Source organism: Ranitomeya variabilis, chromosome 1, assembly GCF_051348905.1.
Source record: "Ranitomeya variabilis isolate aRanVar5 chromosome 1, aRanVar5.hap1, whole genome shotgun sequence".
Taxonomy (NCBI): domain Eukaryota; kingdom Metazoa; phylum Chordata; class Amphibia; order Anura; family Dendrobatidae; genus Ranitomeya; species Ranitomeya variabilis.
The window spans coordinates 97,885,646-97,904,653 of NC_135232.1; positions in this window are offsets into that span (position 1 = coordinate 97,885,646).

Genomic DNA, 19,008 nt, shown 5'->3' on the forward strand with positions numbered 1-19,008 from the left:
AAAACATTAGTATTTTTGTTTCCAAATGATTATGAACTTGTTTTCTTTGCATTATTTGAGGTCTGAAAGCAGCTCTGCTCTTTGCTCCGCCTCCTGTGGCTTTGCTCTTTGCTCCACCTCCTGCGGGTCTGCTCTTTGCTCCACCTCCTGTTGTTCTGCTCTTTGCTTCGCCTCCTGCAGCTCTGCTCTTTGCTCCACCTCCTGTGGCTTTGCTCTGCCTCCTGCGGTTCTGTCCTGCTCTCTGCATCGTGCAGCTTTGCTCTGCTCCCGCTCTGCGCCCTGTGCGTCCTTGTCCCTCAAGTCTGTACTGGTTCCTACCTGCTCCCTTATCCTACTCATTCCTGCCTGTGTTCCTGTGTCTCCTGAAACATTTCCTGTCCCTCCAGTCTGAACTGGTTCCTATCTGTTCCCTAATTGTACCTGCCTATGTTCCTGTCCCACCTGAACCAGTTCCAGTTCCGCTAGCCGTGGCCGCCCGCCAGGCTAGAGTGCCTGCCTGTCTGTCTAGAGTGCCAGCCATGCCCACCTGTCTACCTAGAGTGCCAGCCGTGCCCACCTGTCTGCCTAGAGTGCCAGCCATGCCCACCTGCCTGCCTAGAATGCCAGCCGTGCCCCCCAGAGTACCAGTCGTGCCTATCCATACTTGCTCGCACCTGTCACTTGTGTTTTGTCCCTCAGTGGGTTCAGCTGCCACAGCCAGACACTGCCCTGTAGTGGTACCTGGCAGCTACCTGCCGCACAAGCCTGACCTCACCATCAGAGGCTCCAGTGAACACCTAGGTAGCTGCTTAGTCACACCCCTTCTGGGGTACTCTGGTTTGTGGCACAGTGGGGCCCAGTCAGGGCATGAGCGTAACAGCTTAGCTATAGTTTTATCAGACAAATAAGTTTGCCAATGGATTCTTGCCTGACTTACCAAACTATAATCCAGATCTTAGATAACTAGGCTTTAAGGTCAGACCTAATATTACACCTATCTTTTACCTTCCTGAGAAATTACTCTTTCATAGTCATCTAAACAGCTTTAAACTCTTCAAAAAGACTAAACAAAAAATATTCAGTGTTTTTTTCTTGCTAATTTTCTAAAAGAAGCAAGCACACAATCCTCCTGACGTGATGCACGCAAGACTACAGCACAAGACATTACAGGAAGTGACAGACGGGCAGCCCAGGAATAAATAACATTGTACATGGCAGCCCGCTGAGAATGGGATAGCAAATTCATGTTTGCATTCACTTCAGACTTTCATGATTTATTAACCACACGAAGGTACTACTTTATAGTATGAAGATTAAATTGTATGTTCCACAATTTCTCCATAGGAATGAAGAACGCCGGCTACAGGCAGATAGTATATTCCCAGGACTGACTAATACAAGTGCCTAGAACACATTTTTATAAGGCTTATATTAGGAGATGTTCTTGGATTTATTGGGGTAATAGCATTTGAGATATGGATTAATATTAGGTAATGTCTTAGCTAAAGCTGAGGCTTTATGGAGGCAATATACTCTCACATATAATAACAATATAATCTGGTAATTCAATCTTTTTTTTTTAAACTGTATTTAATGGTGCCAAGCCCAAGCGAGTTTTATGGATTGGGCTTGACAATGTCTTTTGTGCATCTGACATCTGCTCGTCACATGTGTACTAAGACGTGCTACATAAAGAAGTAATTGGTAGGTTTACTTAATTGCAAAGTATTTGCTCCGTAAACAAGTTTCTGTTTCCCGACAATTAACAGAAGAATAACAACATCCAAATGTAATATTACAAAACATGGAATATTTATTATTATTATTATTAGTAGTAGTAGTAGTACTACTACTACTAGTAATAGTAGTAGTAATAGGTGTAGTAGTAGTAGTAGTAGCAGTAGTAATAGTAGTGACAGCAGTAATTATTGTGCACCTCCAAATTTATCTTTATCAACATGTACAAAGCCATTTATACTTTTCCATTCTATAGGAAAATTTACACTATTAAGCCGGGTTCATTAATCAGTTATTTTTTTTTTTTCATTTTTTTCTCATGCAAGAAAAACACCTTCACTTCTCCAGACTCTTTAACAAAACCTGTTTATTTCTGGAGGAGGGAGGGGGAGCGGCGCACTTCCGGGGTCTGTGGAGCTCCAATCAGCTCCCTGACCCCACGTGCGGTGGCAAGCGCAAGCTGCTAATGTCACGGCAGCATGGTGAGGAGACCTCATCATGCTGCTGACATCAATGCAGAATTCTGGAAGAAGGTCAAGCTGGAGCATGGAGCAGGTAAGCATTCACAGAGATGAAGATATGGGGGTGGGCGCTGTATGGAGAATATGGTGGGGTAGACTCTGGAGAACATTAGAGGGGAAACTCTGGAGAACATGAGTGGAATTCTGTATAAAATGGGGGGCAAACTGAAGAACATTGGGGGAACTCTAGAGAACATAGAGGGGAAATTGGAGAACATAGGGGGGACGCTGGAGAACATGGAGGGGAAGCTCTGGAGAACATGTGGAGAACTCTCGAGAACATGGGGAGAACTCTGTAGAGCATGGGGGAAACTCTTGAGAACATAGGAGTGGAAATTCTTGAGAACATGGAGGGGAACTCTGGATAACATGGCAGGAACTTTGGAAAACATTGAGGGAAACCCTGGAGAACATGGGGAAGCTTTGGAGAACGTGAGGGGGAAACTCTGGAGAACATGATGGGGGAAACTCTGGAGAACATGAGGGGGAACACTGGAAAACATAAGGGGGAACTCTGGGGAACATGAGGGGGAACTCTGGAGAACATGGGAGGATTCTGGAGAACATGGCGGGGCTCTGTGTGGAGAACATGGGCAGGGGGCTGTGTGTGGAGAACATAGGTGTGGGGCTCTGTGTAGAAACATGAGGGGGACTCTGTATTGGAGCATGGGGGAACTCTTTATGGAGAACATGGGGTGAGCTTGGTATGGAGAATGGAGAGGACTGTGTGGTGGTTTTCGTTTATGAGGGGATGATGTGACTCATTTTTCACTAGGGCAGACAGTGCGGTGGGAATATTTTATAGGAGAGAATAGTGTGTAGACCGTGTACTATAAGTGAGACAGTGTGGAATCATTTTTTTAAATTTTATTTTGCCTAGGGAACACAGTGTGGGGTAATTATTTATTCAGGGTCACGGCATAGGGCTTATTTAGGATGGTTATTCTTATTCATTTACATTATAGTTACACTGTTTTTTTAAGGGCACTGTTTTGGAATGTGCTGCAGTTAAACATTTGGAAAAGACAAATTTATAAAAAAAATCTGAAAATGAACTAAACAACAAAAGACAACTTTAAAAAAGCGGCAAATCTGTTGATGACTGTTGAAAATCAGAAAGTCACTACAATAACATACATTTGTATTGCTCTGTTCTCACAAAGGACTCAATGTGCATTTGCAAATTAAAATAATCAATTTGGTATAATGTCCTATGTATAGGAAGCGTGTGTTAGTTGTCTTTAAATGCAAGTCTGAACATGTGCGTCTTGAGTCGTGATTTAAATGCATCCAGTGAGGATATCTCCCTCATTGTTCCAAGTAGTGTGCTCCAGATGCTGGGAGTTGTGTAACAAAAGGCTCTAGGAAAAAATGTGAAAATTCCAGCTCCTAAAATTGCAGAGTTTATTTGAAAAAATTTAAAACCATGAACCCACAGTGCAGAGTAATGTGTTTCGAAAGCACGCAGACATTCTTGTCAGAAAGAATGCCTGTGTGAATTCAAAATGCTTTGCTTTGCGCTGTGGATTCATGTTTTTAAACTTTTTCCATTTAAGGATTATGGAGGCCACTGTGCTCTTAGCAACCTTGAGTACTGCAGAAATTCTGTTGTAACCTTGGCCAGATCTGTGCCATGCCACAATTCTGTCTCTGAGCTCCTTGGCCAGTTCCTGTGACCTCATGACTCTCTTTTGGTCTGACATGCACTGTGAGCTGTGAGGTCTTATATAGACAGGTGTGTGCCTATCCAAATCAAGTCCTATCAGTTTAATTAAACATAGCTGGACTCCAATGAAGGAGTAGAACCATCTCAAAGAGGATCACAAAGAAATAGACAGCATGTGACTTAAATTTGAGTGTCTGAGCAAAGGGTCTGAATACTTATGACCATTAGGGTTGAGCGACTTTCATTTTTTTAAGATCGAGTCGGGTTTTGCGAAACCCGACTTTGTCCAGAGTCGAGTCGAGTGCAGTTGGCCGATTATCGCTAAAAGTCGGGGATCGACCAAAAGATGAAACCCAATGCAAGTCAATGGGGAAGCATAGTCGACAGTGAGTGGAGGCCAGGAAAACACCTACAGTGCCCATTTTAATGCCAAAAACATCCATTCTTGTTTCTGAAGCTTGTCAATCTTAATTAACTTTATAATAATAGTTGGGCATTGGAAATTGGGGGTCATTTGGCAAAAGTTGTGGGGGGTAGGGCTGGTTCAAGGTTTTAGTGGGCCCAGGAAACGTGGACTACATCACGGCGGTGGAGCAGTGAGAGGTAAGTATGTCAAGTTTGCAAGTGCTGTGATCCTAAGCAAGCAGAAGGGGCCCACTCGTTGGCATTGGCACTGGCACAGGGCCCCTCAAAGTACAGCGGTGTGTTTGCACGGCGGGGGCGCCTCCCACCAGCAGCGACACTTTTGCGTACTCTGAGGGGCCCTGTGCCAGTGATGTCGCCAACGAGTATGCCCACCCACCTGATGAAGGAACCTGCACTTTCATCTGCACCTTCCTCTTTGTCCCTGTGTAAGGTGGTATAACATGCGGGAAGGGGAACCTTACTTTCAGCAGGGTCAGATTCTGGCTGTGTAGAGTGCAAGGGGAATGTAGTGGTCTAGGTCAATGTACCAGCAGACTCATCTAGCAGTGGCTGGGCAATGGGCAGGATGAGGAGGAAACACAGATATAGGGCCAAAGAATAAAGTAGGCTAAATGCAGTTCAAAATTGGTAACAGGACTAAACAGGCGGTATTGCTTTGTTCAGTGGAGTATCAAACCCAGGAGCAGCAGACACTGTTTTAAGGGCCCAACCACACTAGTAGGCCAAATGCAGTTTAATATCTGCTACTATAGGCCAAAAGCCTAAAGACTGAAGCTCAGCTTTATACAGTTGAGGACAAACACCAGGGAGCGGCAGACACCGTTAGTAGGCCCTAACCACCAATTTATTTAAAGAAAGCATTTAATGAGAGCCAGAAGGTTGAGGCTCAGATTTAGACAGTGGAGGACAACACCAGGGAGCGGCAGACACCGTTAGTAGGCCCTAACCACCAATTTTTTAAAAAACAGCACTTAATGAGAGCCAGGAGGTTGAAGCTCAGCTTTATACAGTTGAAGACAAACACCAGGGAGCGGCAGACACCGTTAGTAGGCCCTAACCACCAATTTTTTAAAAAACAGCACTTAATGAGAGCCAGAAGGTTGAAGCTCAGCTTTATACAGTTGAGGACAAACACCAGGGAGCGGCAGACACCATTAGTAGGCCGCAACCAAAGTTGAAGGCCAAATGCTGTTTAATATCTGATACTATAGGCCGAAAGCCAGAAGGTTGAAGCTCAGCTTTATACAGTTGAGGACAAACACCAGGGAGCGGCAGACACCGTTAGTAGGCCCTAACCACCAATTTTTTTAAAAAACAGCACTTAATGAGAGCCAGAAGGTTGAAGCTGAGCTTTATACAGTTGAGGACAAACACCAGGGAGCGGCAGACACCGTTAGTAGGCCGCAACCAAAGTTGAAGGCCAAATGCTGTTTAATATCTGATACTATAGGCCGAAAGCCAGAAGGTTGAAGCTCAGCTTTATACAGTTGAGGACAAACACCAGGGAGCGGCAGACACCGTTAGTAGGCCCTAACCACCAATTTTTTAAAAAACAGCACTTAATGAGAGCCAGAAGGTTGAAGCTCAGCTTTATACAGTTGAGGACAAACAGCAGGGAGCGGCAGACACCGTTAGTAGGCCCCAACCACCAATTTTTTTAAAAACAGCACTTAATGAGAGCCAGAAGGTTGAAGCTCAGCTTTATACAGTTGAGGACAAACAACAGGGAGCGGCAAACAGAGGTATTAGGCCCCAAACACCAATTTTTTTTAAAAAAAGCACTTAATGAGAGCCAGAAGGTTGAAGCTCAGATTTATTCAGTTGAGGAGAACACCAGTGAGCGGCAAACAGAGGTATTAGGCCCCAAACACCAATTTTTTTAAAAAAAAGCACTTAAGGAGAGCCAGAAGGTTGAAGCTCAGATTTAGACACTGGAGGACAATTTGAATTAGGGACTGCAGACAGACTTAGTAGGCTGTCCCCTGTGGACCATGCATCCACCACATTAACCCATTGCGCCGTAATGGACACGTAACCTTCCGTGGCCATGCCTACAGGTCCATGCGTCTGTTGTCAGGTGCACCTTTGTACTCACAGATTGCCAGAGTGCATGGACAATGCGGTCTTTTACATGCTGGTGGAGGGTTGGGATGGCTTTTCTCGCAAAAGAAGTGTCGACTGGTTAGCTTGTAGCGTGGTACAGCGTAGTCCATCATGGCTTTATTAATATTAAATAAAATATATAAATAGGCTCTATGAACTTTTAAATAGGTTCCAGGGGTACACGGGCAGCATTGGTGTGGTCAGCGGAGGAGTATTGCAAGGAGGGACTGCAGACAGGCTAACGAAGGCCTAAAATAACGAAAAATAGGCTCAAGGCAGTTTTAAATCGGTTACATGGATACACAGGCAGCATTGTGGTCAGTGGAGGAGTATTGCAAGGAGGGACCGCAGACAGGCTAACGAAGGCCTAAAATAACAAAAAATAGGCTCAAGGCAGTTTTAAATCGGTTACATGGATACACAGGCAGCATTGTGGTCAGTGGAGGAGTATTGCAAGGAGGGACCGCAGACAGGCTAACGAAGGCCTAAAATAACAAAAAATAGTCTCAAGGCAGTTTTAAATCGGTTACGTGGATACACAGGCAGCATTGTGGTCAGTGGAGGAGTATTGCAAGGAGGGACCGCAGACAGGCTAACGAAGGCCTAAAATAACAAAAAATAGGCTCAAGGCAGTTTTAAATCGGTTACATGGAAACACAGGCAGCATTGTGGTCAGCGGAGGAGGATTGCAAGGAGTGTCTGACACAGTTATTACTCACAAAAAATAAATAGATGTTAATGTCTTGCAAAACAACAACAAAAAAAGTGTGGCATACTTAGGTGACGTCACCGCTCTGCTGTTAGGGCCGGCACTCAGTCAGTGCAGGAAGCGGACGCCGGGGGACGCGAAGGTGAGTATGTACTGTTTGTTTTTTTACATTTTACACTGGTAACCAGGGTAAACATCGGGTTACTAAGCGCGGCCCTGCGCTTAGCAACCCGATGTTTACCCTGGTTACCCAGGGACCTCGGCATCGTTGGTCGCTGGAGAGCGGTCTGTGTGACAGCTCTCCAGCGACCAAACAGCGACGCTGCAGCGATCGGCATCGTTGTCTGTATCGCTGCAGCGTCGCTTAGTGTGATGGTACCTTTATATGTAAGTGTATTATCTAAATTCGAGTCTCTCTCTGTCAGCTTATCTGGGAAGGTTAACCCACTAGTACTACTGTATTCTAGGGCTTGTATTAGAAACACTTATTCAGACATATATTGATTACTGCTGCTTGTATATAGAAGTGTTTATCTTCATTAATATTCAACAGCCTCTAACTGATTAATTGTGTATTTATTTCTTATAATCATCTAAATAAAATCTATTCTTAATGGTTTATACACTCGATGAGTCCTTCTTTATCCCTCCTTTTTTATAAGATATATTATGTGAGTTTTTGCCATAAATTAGCATCTTTAATATGGGTGTTTTTTGCTATTGACAGGATAATATGTGACTGGTGTAATATCTGATGTCTGTAGTTACAGTGTAATATACAGTATATTAGTTACATATTATCCCATATTCTGTATTTACTATACTAAATCACAGACATCTGATGTTATATACAGGATAATATGTGACTGGGATAATATCTGATGTGTGTAGTAATAGTGTAATATACTGTATATTATATCTGACATCTGTATCACAGTATATATACCAGTCATGTATCTCCTGTATATTGCATGTGTTGTACTATATGCACAGATATCAAAAGTTATATACAGGGTAATATGTGACTGGTGTAATATCTGATGTCTGTATCATTGGGACAAATGAAAAACACATTTTTGGTGATTGATCTTTTTATTGACTCCAGGTATATTCAGTCCTCTGAATCAGAATATGTCATTTAGGAGCTCTACTTTTTGAGATAATGTACATTTGCCCACACATGAATTTGGGATTTTTTCCTTAATGGGGCTATTTAACATAGAATCAAAGATTGTCTATAAGATGTGTGACAAATACTTGAATATTTATTAAATACAATGCACATTTAAATACCGTAAGTATTAAGGTATTAATAAAATACATAACTGACCATCTGTGATTCTATACAGTAACTTCCACAAAAATAAGTGGCAATGCAGTAGAGCATTTGGCAACATTAGTGATGCCTTTTTCACTTCAAGTGCACTTCTGGCTTTGCGAGTGAAAGATTGGTATTAACTACACACTGTATGTTCCTGTATCTAAAAAGTGAGGTTCCTACTGATTCAGGAGAAGACCATTCTTATATTTATTTTTTACTTTCTCTAATCTTTAAAATTTTCACCCTTGCGGGTGACAACATGGCCTTCTCGCGAAGACAGTGTTTGAATCATCCCAATTGCATGTTTGTGGTGAATATAAATTGAGGGAAACAAAGAAAATAATTTTCTGATTTTGTGAAATGGGCATAACTTAGCGATTTCAACGTAAAACTAGGTGTCCAAGAGAAGATATGGGCTCCAAATATTGTCTATAAAACTTGTATTGTACACCTTCGGCAATCGACAAATGGTAAAAGGAAATGTCTGAAATGTGGCATACCTATGGTTTGTAGAGAACAGAGGAATCACAGTGATGATTGTTACTTCTGTGTGGTTAATATGAAAGCAATAATAGACGTAATCGGAGTAAATGGATGTATAATTACCTAGACTCGTCAAAATGACCTGTTTTACCCTCAGATTAAATAGCAGTCCCATCATTCAATAAGATAGAACAGCTCCTTGAAGATTAATTCTGTTCTTCACCTATAAACAGTAGTCATGATGACAGTGATTTTGAAGGAACCTGAACAGTGCCACAAGTTTTTAATCAGCTGGAGCTCAATGACCTGTTAGAGTTAAATCTCCCAAAGATATCAGCAGAATAGACTAGCAGAGAGGAATTTATCACACTGCAAACCAAAAGCATATACTATAGCAACAAAGAAAAGGATTTACTGCCATTACTGTCAGAGGAAAGTGATTTTGCTTTTTGCAACAATGCTCAAGAATTGCTGATGAAAATTGGCATATCACAATAATGACCAAACAAATGGCAGAAGTTCATAGAGAGTTCTAAGCGGAGGCCAAAAACTCAATTGCTCTTGTCCTACAGAAAATATCATACCACCACCACCACAAGTGGCCAATCTGTGTTGATCTAAAGATGGTGAATATTCTGCTGGGACAGCAGAGTGGATAGATTATGTATCCCTGTTTTATCTGTCTCTTGGATAGTAGATCAAAAAATTAGCATTGGGTGACAAAACAGTCACCTCTGAGAGAACTCATGGTAGTAGGAGAAAAAAATGTAATTGCAGAACCATTGTTTGACAAGAATAAGACTATTTTACCACAACTTACTCAAATTAGGTTTAATGAAGCTGTTTGTAAAGGAGCTAAACAAAGAGGAAAGATGTTTCGACTACATCTGCGGAAAAATTTCTAGCGCTGACCATGGAGAAGATAAAGATGGGAATTCTTGACGGTCCTCAAATCAGAGGACTCATGAAAGATCCACACTTCAAAGATTCATTGAACGATGGTGAAACAGATGCATGGTCTTCTTTCACTATGGTTGTACAGAATTTTCTTGGAAACTAAAAGGCAGTTAATTACAATGAAATAGAATAAAGAATGCTATCTACTTTCCGTCACCTTGGCTGTACAATGAGTTTCAAAGAGCATTATTGCCGTGGCCACTTTGATCGTGTCCCCAGAAACCTTGTTGACCTAAGTGAACAGCAAGGTGAACGATTCCACCAAGATTCAAGAACTATAGAAGAAAGATACTGAGGACACTTGGATACCCATATGATGGCGGATTACTGCTGATTTATTCAAAGTGACATATACCATTCTGTATATAATATCTTATGTGTGGAGTGTGAGGGGTTGACTCACTCAGCTGCCTCCAAAGGTAGACACAGGAATGACTCTTATGAGGAATCACCTGCTGGTTTATTGTGGAACAGCATAAACCATAGCAGGGTTCACCAAAGTAAACATGGCCTTTCTGGCATATTGGCACAACAAAAAGATAATGTATGGCAAAGTCCATATGTCTGAGGGATTCGCCTGCTCAGACCACCATGTGTCTTCATCTACACCATTTGGAGACTTTTCTCTCTAAACCGCAACACAGAGAAAACTGTACATTTAACAATTCAGTCACACCCTTGAGGTGAAGATATGTGTTGGCATCCCGCCCATCTCTTACCTATTCTCCTACAAACCCATCCCATAACATGGCTGATTAACTCCTTCAGCACCCAGCATGCTGAAGAGAAACTTATGGGTTACTAGATCAAGGAAGAAAGCAATCTTCGTGATACATGTCTCGCCTCATATACCGTGCCAGTGACCCTGTCACAGTAGTCATCTATATATATAATTGTCTAAGGGTTTTTCTGTCTGTCCTGGAAATCCTGCGTCTCTGATTGGTCGAGGCCGCCTGGGCCTCGACCAATCAGCGACGGGCACAGTATCGAAGTAGATGTCATAATGGTTGCCATGGCAACGATGTCATAAAGGTTGCCTTGACCAATCAGCGACGGGCACAGTCTGCCACGAATTCTGGAATCATCATTATCCATATACTACGGGGACACGCATATTCTAGAATACCCGATGCGTTAGAATCGGGCCACAATCTAGTAATATATAATTGTACCAGTAGTGAAGAAGAAATTGGTTCCAGGTCACTAGCCAAACAGCCAAGTCAGTAGTCTGTGGCCACCAGACCAAAGCCCTGAGAACCACCTCCTATCTGTCCGCATCTCTGGCTTCTCTTTTGATTTATAGTCCTTGCTTGATGTCATCTTCGCAACATGACACATACTTGACTTTGTGCTGAGCTACAAATTAAAGGAAGAGAAAGGAAATGCAGTCCGATAGGTGCTAGTCAAAGGGCTCCTAATCAGCAGCTACTGATGATCTGACCGCTTTTCAAGGGCCCTGCTAATTAAGCTACTTATCTCTATATACCAGTCATATATTCTCCTATATATACTGTACTGTATGTGGTATACTATGTATACTATATTCACAGACATCAGATGGTGACTGGTACATCATATACTATTACCTATTTTCATTTCTCTGGAGTTGAAGTTTTACTTTGGTGACTTGGTTAATCAATTATGTTTTTAAAAAATACACAAAAAAATTATTCATATGTGTAACAATCTAGTAGACCTATGCTTATGTTTGACCACCTTTACTCTGGGGATATGCTTTTTTAGGAGTGTAGAAAAGCACAGCCCACCTTGCTTTACTACACCTCTGAAAACGTATATACGCTTGACCAGTATAAACGCTCATATGAACTAATCTGCGTGCTGCCAGTTTTTTCCACGGGCAGCACTTCAACAAACAATACGGTCATGTCAACATATCCTATAAAGCAGTCGGATGTAAGCATGTTAAAAGGAACCTGTCAACAAGTTTTCCATGCATAAAGTACCGCCTCTACGATTAAGGCCACTTTTACAGTATTCTAGTATGCTGTATGTATATGTCCCCAATCCCCACTGCATAGCACAAAAAGACCTTTTATTATACCCACAGTTGTGCGTCTCTGGTCTTAATACGGCACCTTCTCTCTTTTTACGCTACCTGTCCTCCTTTCTTCCTTTGTGTGGATGATGCATCCTAGATCATCCAAAATGTGTCCCCGAATAGTGCTCCTGCTCAGGTGTACTTCCAAGGGCAGAGCAAAATACGGTAGTGCGCATGCGCCAGGTAAGGGCAAAGATTGCAGATGACCCATAGGTAAAGCTGGAGCATGCACAGTACTTTGTTCTGCCCTCAGCAGGGCAGAGAGAAGTGCAGCTGTACAGGAGCAAAATGGGGGACAGTGTGTGGATGACGTAGGAAGTGTCATCTACACTAAGTAGGGAAGGAGGACGGCAATTGAAGGAAAAGAGGAGATGCCAGATCAAGAACAGAGACACCTATCAGACCAGACAGCACCATCTCTGGTTATAATAAAACTTATTTTTTGAACTATGCAGAGGAGCATGGAGACATATATACAGCTTACTAGAATGCTGCAAAGATGGCCTTAAAGGTGGTGGCCGAACTTTATATTGGGAAAATCTGATGACAGGTTCCATTTAAGGATGGGCCACTACTAATGGGCCACTGATGTGTGCTTGGCGCCCAGGCCACAAATTTGCCAGCCAGCTCCTGAATATAAGATTTCCAAATCATTGCATTCTTGGAAAGGAAAAAGGAAGTGAAGGCACTCCCACCCAGAAATAAAAGAGAAAAACTTTATTTCGGCATGCCAAACCAAGTTAAAAACATGAGAAACACCTGACGCGTTTCTGGAGCATAGAAAGCACCCTTAATCATTTTTCGTTTCTAATTTTTGCTGTGCTCACCAGCGAATAGAGCAGCCACCCAACTTTTGAATTGGACTCTATGTACTCTATTAGTGCCTGGATAGCGTTTGCAGCTCCATACCTCTCTCTCCTAGCCATTGCATTCTTGATTTCTTAACATTTAACACATCATCACAACTTTTTTTTTAGATTTGGGGATGTACGATCTTTTGAGCAGGATATCCACTAAAATAAAGGGACCACTTAAACAACACAATATAACTCCAAGGCAATCACGCTTTTGTGAAATCAACCTGTCCAGTTTTGAAGCAACACAGGTTGTGAATCAAGTTTTCCTGCTGTTGATCAAATGGAACAGACAACATGTAGAAATGATAACTCCTATAAAGGAGTAGTTTTGTAGGTGGTGACCACAGACCATTTCTTTGTTCATCGTTTTTGGCTGTTGTTTCGGTCACTTTTGCATTTTGTCATTGCTCTCACCCTTAGAGGTAGCATGAGGCAGTGTCTACAACCCACAGGAGCTGCTCAGGTAGTGCAGCTCATCCAGGATGGCACATCATTGCGAGCTGTGGCGAGAAGGGTAGCTGTGTCTGTCAGCAAAGTGTCCAGAGCATGGCGCAGAAACCTGGAGACAGACCAGTCCAGGAGATATGGTGGAGGTTGTAGGAGGACAACAACCAAGTGCAGGACTGCTAACTCCTCTTTTGTGCAAGGAAGAACAAGAGAAGCAGTGCCAAAGCCCTGAAAAATCACCTTCAGCAGGCCGCTAACATCTATGTGTCTGCTCAAACTGACAGAAACAGACTCCATGAGGGTGGTATGAGGGACCGACATCCACAAGTGGGTGTTGTGCTTACAGCCTAACACCATGCAGGGTGATTGGAATTTGCCAGAGAACACCAAGATTGGAAGATTTGACATTGGTGCCCTGTGGTCTTCATGGATGAGGGCAGGTTCTCACTGAGCCCATGTGACAGACATGACAAAGTCTGAAGACGCCATGAGAATGGAGAACATTCTGCTGCCTGCAACATCCTCAAGCATGACCGGTTTGGCAGTAGGTCAGTAATGATGTGGGGAGGCATTTCTTTGGAGGGCTACACAGCCCTCCATGTGCTAGCCAGAGGTAACCTGACTGCCATCAAGTAACCTGATCCTCAGACCCATTGTGAGACCATATGCAGGGGTAATGGGCCCTGGGTTCCTTGTAATGCATGACAATGCTAGGCCTCATGTGGCTGAAGTGTGCCAGCAGTTCCTGCATGATGACATTGATGCTATGGACTGGCCTGCCCGTTCCCTAGGCCTGAATCCAATCGATCACATCTGGGACATCATGTCTCCTTCCATCCACCAGTAACATTTTGCACAACAGACTGTCAGGTCTGGGAGGAGATTCCTCAGGAGAACATCCATCACCTCATCAGGAGCATGCCCAGGCATTGTAAGGTGGTCATACAGGCACATGGAGGCCACAGACAATACTAAGCCTCATTTCCTTGTCTTGAGACATTTTTCCTGAAGATGGATCAGTCTGTAATTTGATTTTCCACTTTGATTTTGAGTATCATTCTAAAGCCAGACTTCCATGGCTACTTATTCTTTGTTCAAGCTTTATGTTGTCTGATTTTTATATTGAGGGGTGTGTTTGATCGCTTTATTGGACTTTGACTTGTTCTGATCGTGTTGGTATCTTCATGATGGAGAAAGCTAGTAGTTAATCAATTATGGTGTTATTATTCTGTTGCAGGCTGGGTCTGTTATGAGGACTTTTTTTTCAGATCATATAATTATCTAATATATACAGTATGTATTATCAAAATCACTACAGTGATACCATAATGTATCAGAGAAGTTGTGCCTTGGGAATTTAGCATCTATCATTAGAGAAGGCCATTAATGTTTGATTAGTGAGATCAGTGATCAGACCCTTGGACCCTTTCAAAGTTCCCTCATTCGTATGGATAGACCATCGATACATCCTGTTGAACTCCTTTAAATTTATTTGTACTCTAAATCCATCAGTGCAACATAGATAATCATTTCACATACATCTGTTTAAGGAATTTGATCATTTCAAACTAATTTTCATCTGAAGGCTCTTTTGGTGCTAGTCACTACTCACGGACAAGCAGTGAGGCTTGCATAGTCAAGAGTTCTGGGGTCAGATACCAAGAGGGCTCGTCATATACAAAAAATAAGGCAAAAAATATCATAGTCAGGTCACAGTTCAGTGTCAGAATTCCAAGTTCAGAGCGCGTCTAGACAAAAGGGGTAATACAAACAGGTAACGAATAGGCAAATCCAGGGTCCAGCAACAAAATATCAGAATGTCAGAATTCAGAGCACAAGGCACAGAGGACAAATCACAGAGGACAAGCCAAACAGAGCTAAAAACTATGACTGGCAGCTATCTGAGACAGACAGCTTAGTAGCTGAGTATTCACTACAAACAGGAAACACCTGAAGGAAGCTAAGCATCTCCTAGTCTCAGATTGGACAGCTGAGATGTCACTCAAAATACTGACAACTCAGAATGCAATAATGAAAAACAAAAACAAAACTTTGTAGAAAAAAATCCAGCTCAACACAGTAGAATACAATGGCTGTGCACAGAAAGAAGTTTGTGTTAGCAGCAAATGAGCAGTACCAAAGATGGAAAGGAGTGTATTACACTATATGGAGGACTGAGGAGTGTATTATACTATATGGAGGACTGAGGAGTGTATTATACTATATGGAGGACTGAGGAGTGTATTATACTATATGGAGGACTGAGGTGCACATTATAATATATGGAGGACTGAGGTGCACATTATAATGTATGGAAGGACTATGGGATGTATTATACTAAACAAGCAAAATACTGCCTATTCATCGAGTGATTGGATTGTTTATGTGGGAACAGAAATCCTTGTTGTCAGCAGCACATCGCCGGTGTAAACTGTAGATGTGCTGCTGATAACATGATGCTGTATGGGGACAGATTGATCTAATTGTGATTGTTCTGTTCCCTTCATTCTTTCTCAGTTGGTGTAAAGAGGCCAGGAAATAAGCAAACGACGAGATGAGGCAAGGATGATGACAGTTGTAGTTAGCACCCGGCGCCTATGAATAGCGCTAACTCTACTGCTTTTCCCAGCCGCCAAAGCATTTTATTCTGGTATGTGTAATGATTTTTAGGGTTGATGTCAGCTGCGTAATGTCAGCTGCTATCAATCCCTGGTGTAAGTAATGGAGGGGTGTCTATCTACTAGCCCAGACCTGGCGAGACCCAGCAACTCTGAAGAGCGGTGACGGTAGTAACAATACCGCTCTTCACAGTTGCTGAGCTCAGCGCAAGACCCGGAATATCTGAAGAGCGGTGACGTTACTGGTGTCACCGCTCTTCAGAGTCACCGGGTCTCGTGCTGCGCAGCGGAACCAAAAGTGGCTGTAGGCAAAGTTTATGGAGCATCAGAATGAGGTTCCATAGCCTTTGGTCGTCTCATCCCTTCATTATGTATGAGATCCAGTTATGTAGGTAAAGGAGCGGCTTTTCTTGGTACCGCAAATAAAAGCAATCAATAGGACTGAGCTGTAATGCTGGATACAGCTGTGATTATATGTTATATAGTCGTGTTACACTCCCCTCACTTCTTGTAACCTACAAGTGTACAAAGGTATTATACAGTCACCATGTGACAAGTGGGCTTGTGTAACTTCAAATGCCAGGGCTGAATTTTAGTCCCAGTCTGGCCCTGGTGCCAGCTGTTGCCCGCTACCAGTTTGAGCTGCCTGCCTCTTGTCTGGTTTTCCGCTACTTGCACTACCTGCCTGCCCACCAGTCCGTTCGAGTCAGCTTCCACATACCCGGGGTCTAACTTGAGGTAGCAGCTTGCATCGCCCAAACTTCCACTCTGGCCCTGTTTGACGGGTCTTACTACGAGAGTCCGGGGCTCGCTTAGTCATGCCCATTTGCATCCTCCTGGGTAGTGGTCCCGTGGTTCCACAATAAGTTCAGTAAACAATTGTGCACTTCACACCTGTGCCTCCATTTCCATTCGTTACACAACCTAGGAAACTCATGGCCTCTGAACTATGATTAAGAATCGGTCGGTTTGAAATGCGCAAGGCCATGAGTTTCCCGGGTTGCTTACCTTTTTTCTAAACTATTGGTTTTATACCATCATTTTAATCATTTCTCTCTTTGACAGCTCAGCATGCTCTGAGCTGTCAGTCATTGTATCCAAGACACACTAAGTGGTGGAATTGTGGCAGCTCTAGTGCAGACTATGGTACCATATATACAAGGACATGCAACATTGGACAGCTGTGTATTATGGAGGTGGAGTAATTTTGTGGGGGACCATACTGTGAGCAGAGAATCTTAACAACCCTACTGTATATCCTGAGCTGAATATGAAATAGTTTAAAATCTAGTGAAAAACAAACGATAATTGCTGTTCTAAATGTGAGAAATATAAAACCAAAGGCCAATACTTTTAAAGAATGTAGTAGCAGGGGTGTACTGAATCCCAGCCAAAATTTACATTTCTCGGTTAGATCTACTAACATCATGAATAACATTTTTGCAGCTTTATAGACAAGACTGGACTGGATCAGGAACCTTTCCAATGTAAACATGTACAACTCAGGATGTAAGAAGAATGAATAGAGGACACTCTCCATACAGCTTTTATTTTACAAACTGAAGAGTCTGCTTTCTGTAAATGATCCAGGGCTAAATTCTTGTAATAAAAAGGTGATTCATAATATTCATCCAAATTCCCACTGAAAACGATATCATGGCGGCCAAATGGACCAGCATTCAGACCTTAATTTAATGAGATTGTCCTTTTTAAACCCTTTTTTTTACTCAACTAGGCTCAAAGGTATCTAAAGTTCTAAACTAATTCTACTCATCCTCTTTGGGTTCAGCACTACCTCCCAACCGCTGCTCCAGTGTTGTTAATGGCTTCAGTGGCGACATCATGTTGACAGCGTTGCAATAAATCACTGGGCTCAGTGATTTGTGCTGTCTACATCAGCAGAGACACTGAGCTCAGTGATTGGATACAGTGGTTACAAGTGCTGTCAAAAGGACATCACCACTGCAGACAGGAGCAGTGGAAGACCTGAGGAGGGTGAGTAAGTGAACAGATTTTAATTTTATACGTCTCTGAGCCTATGGAGTAATGACAATTAAAATAGTACAGTTGGAACACCCGCCAGTGCCGTGGGGTACTTGATACTTGGTCCGGTACTTAAAGGGATGTATCATGGCGGTGGTGACCCTGTCTGTGGCCCTGGACGCCCATATAAAAGGGACAGTCTTTAAAGGGGTTTGTGAAATAATGAAAGTTTGTGACGCCACCTCTGGTACTCGGTCAGGGGTGACCGATGCTGCTTAAAGGAGTCCTCTGGGGTGATGTTGTGGCAGCAGGGATGGTATGGCTTCCCACAGGTGAAGCTGGGTCCCCAGAGCTCCCAGTGTGTTTGACAGGGATGGTGTGCTGCCACAAATAAACGGAGGACACAGGGTTGTATTCTCTTTACCTGGATTACTGATGTAACAGTCACAGTCCAGTGTACCAGCAACACGTGTTGGTGTGGTCCGGTCGGCCTGGAGGCAATGGTGGATCTCTCTTCCAGGTGAGGTTCGTAAGCCTTCCTTCTCGCACTTTAATGCAAGTTCCTTGCTGCTGTGGCTCCCTTACAAGGTCCTCTCTCTCCTGTCCTGGGACAGTACTCATATGGTGGGCAATGCGAGCCTTTTTACAAGGTCTCTATCATGACCCGGGCTCTGTGTACTGCTGCACCTTTGGGTGTGGGTGCGGACAGTCAACATAAATTCTGCTGTCCTCCGTTTCTGCTGTGGGACATAGAGTATGACACAGCCTTGGGTCCCGGTGCCCTGTTCCTGTGCTTCAGCTTGGAAGGAGTGCAACCGCAGCTCCTTACCAGCTCCTATCTTCTCCTGTGCTTCTCCCCTCAGGCACTTGCTATGAATGTAACCACTCTGCTTCTCTCTTTGTCTCTCTCCTGGAGCTGCAGCACCACACGTGGCTGCAGGACCCGAGATCAGCTCCCACTCCTCTCTCCTTCACTGTCTCTGAACAACTAAATAACTCCTCCTCCAGTCCAGAATATATGTATCTGGGGGAAGCTCCCCTGAAACCAGGATTAGAGCTCCCCCATCTGGCCTGGAATCAGAATGTATTGCATGTAGGTGTACTACCTGTTAAAGGGAATCCTCCTTGCTTCCAGGCATGAC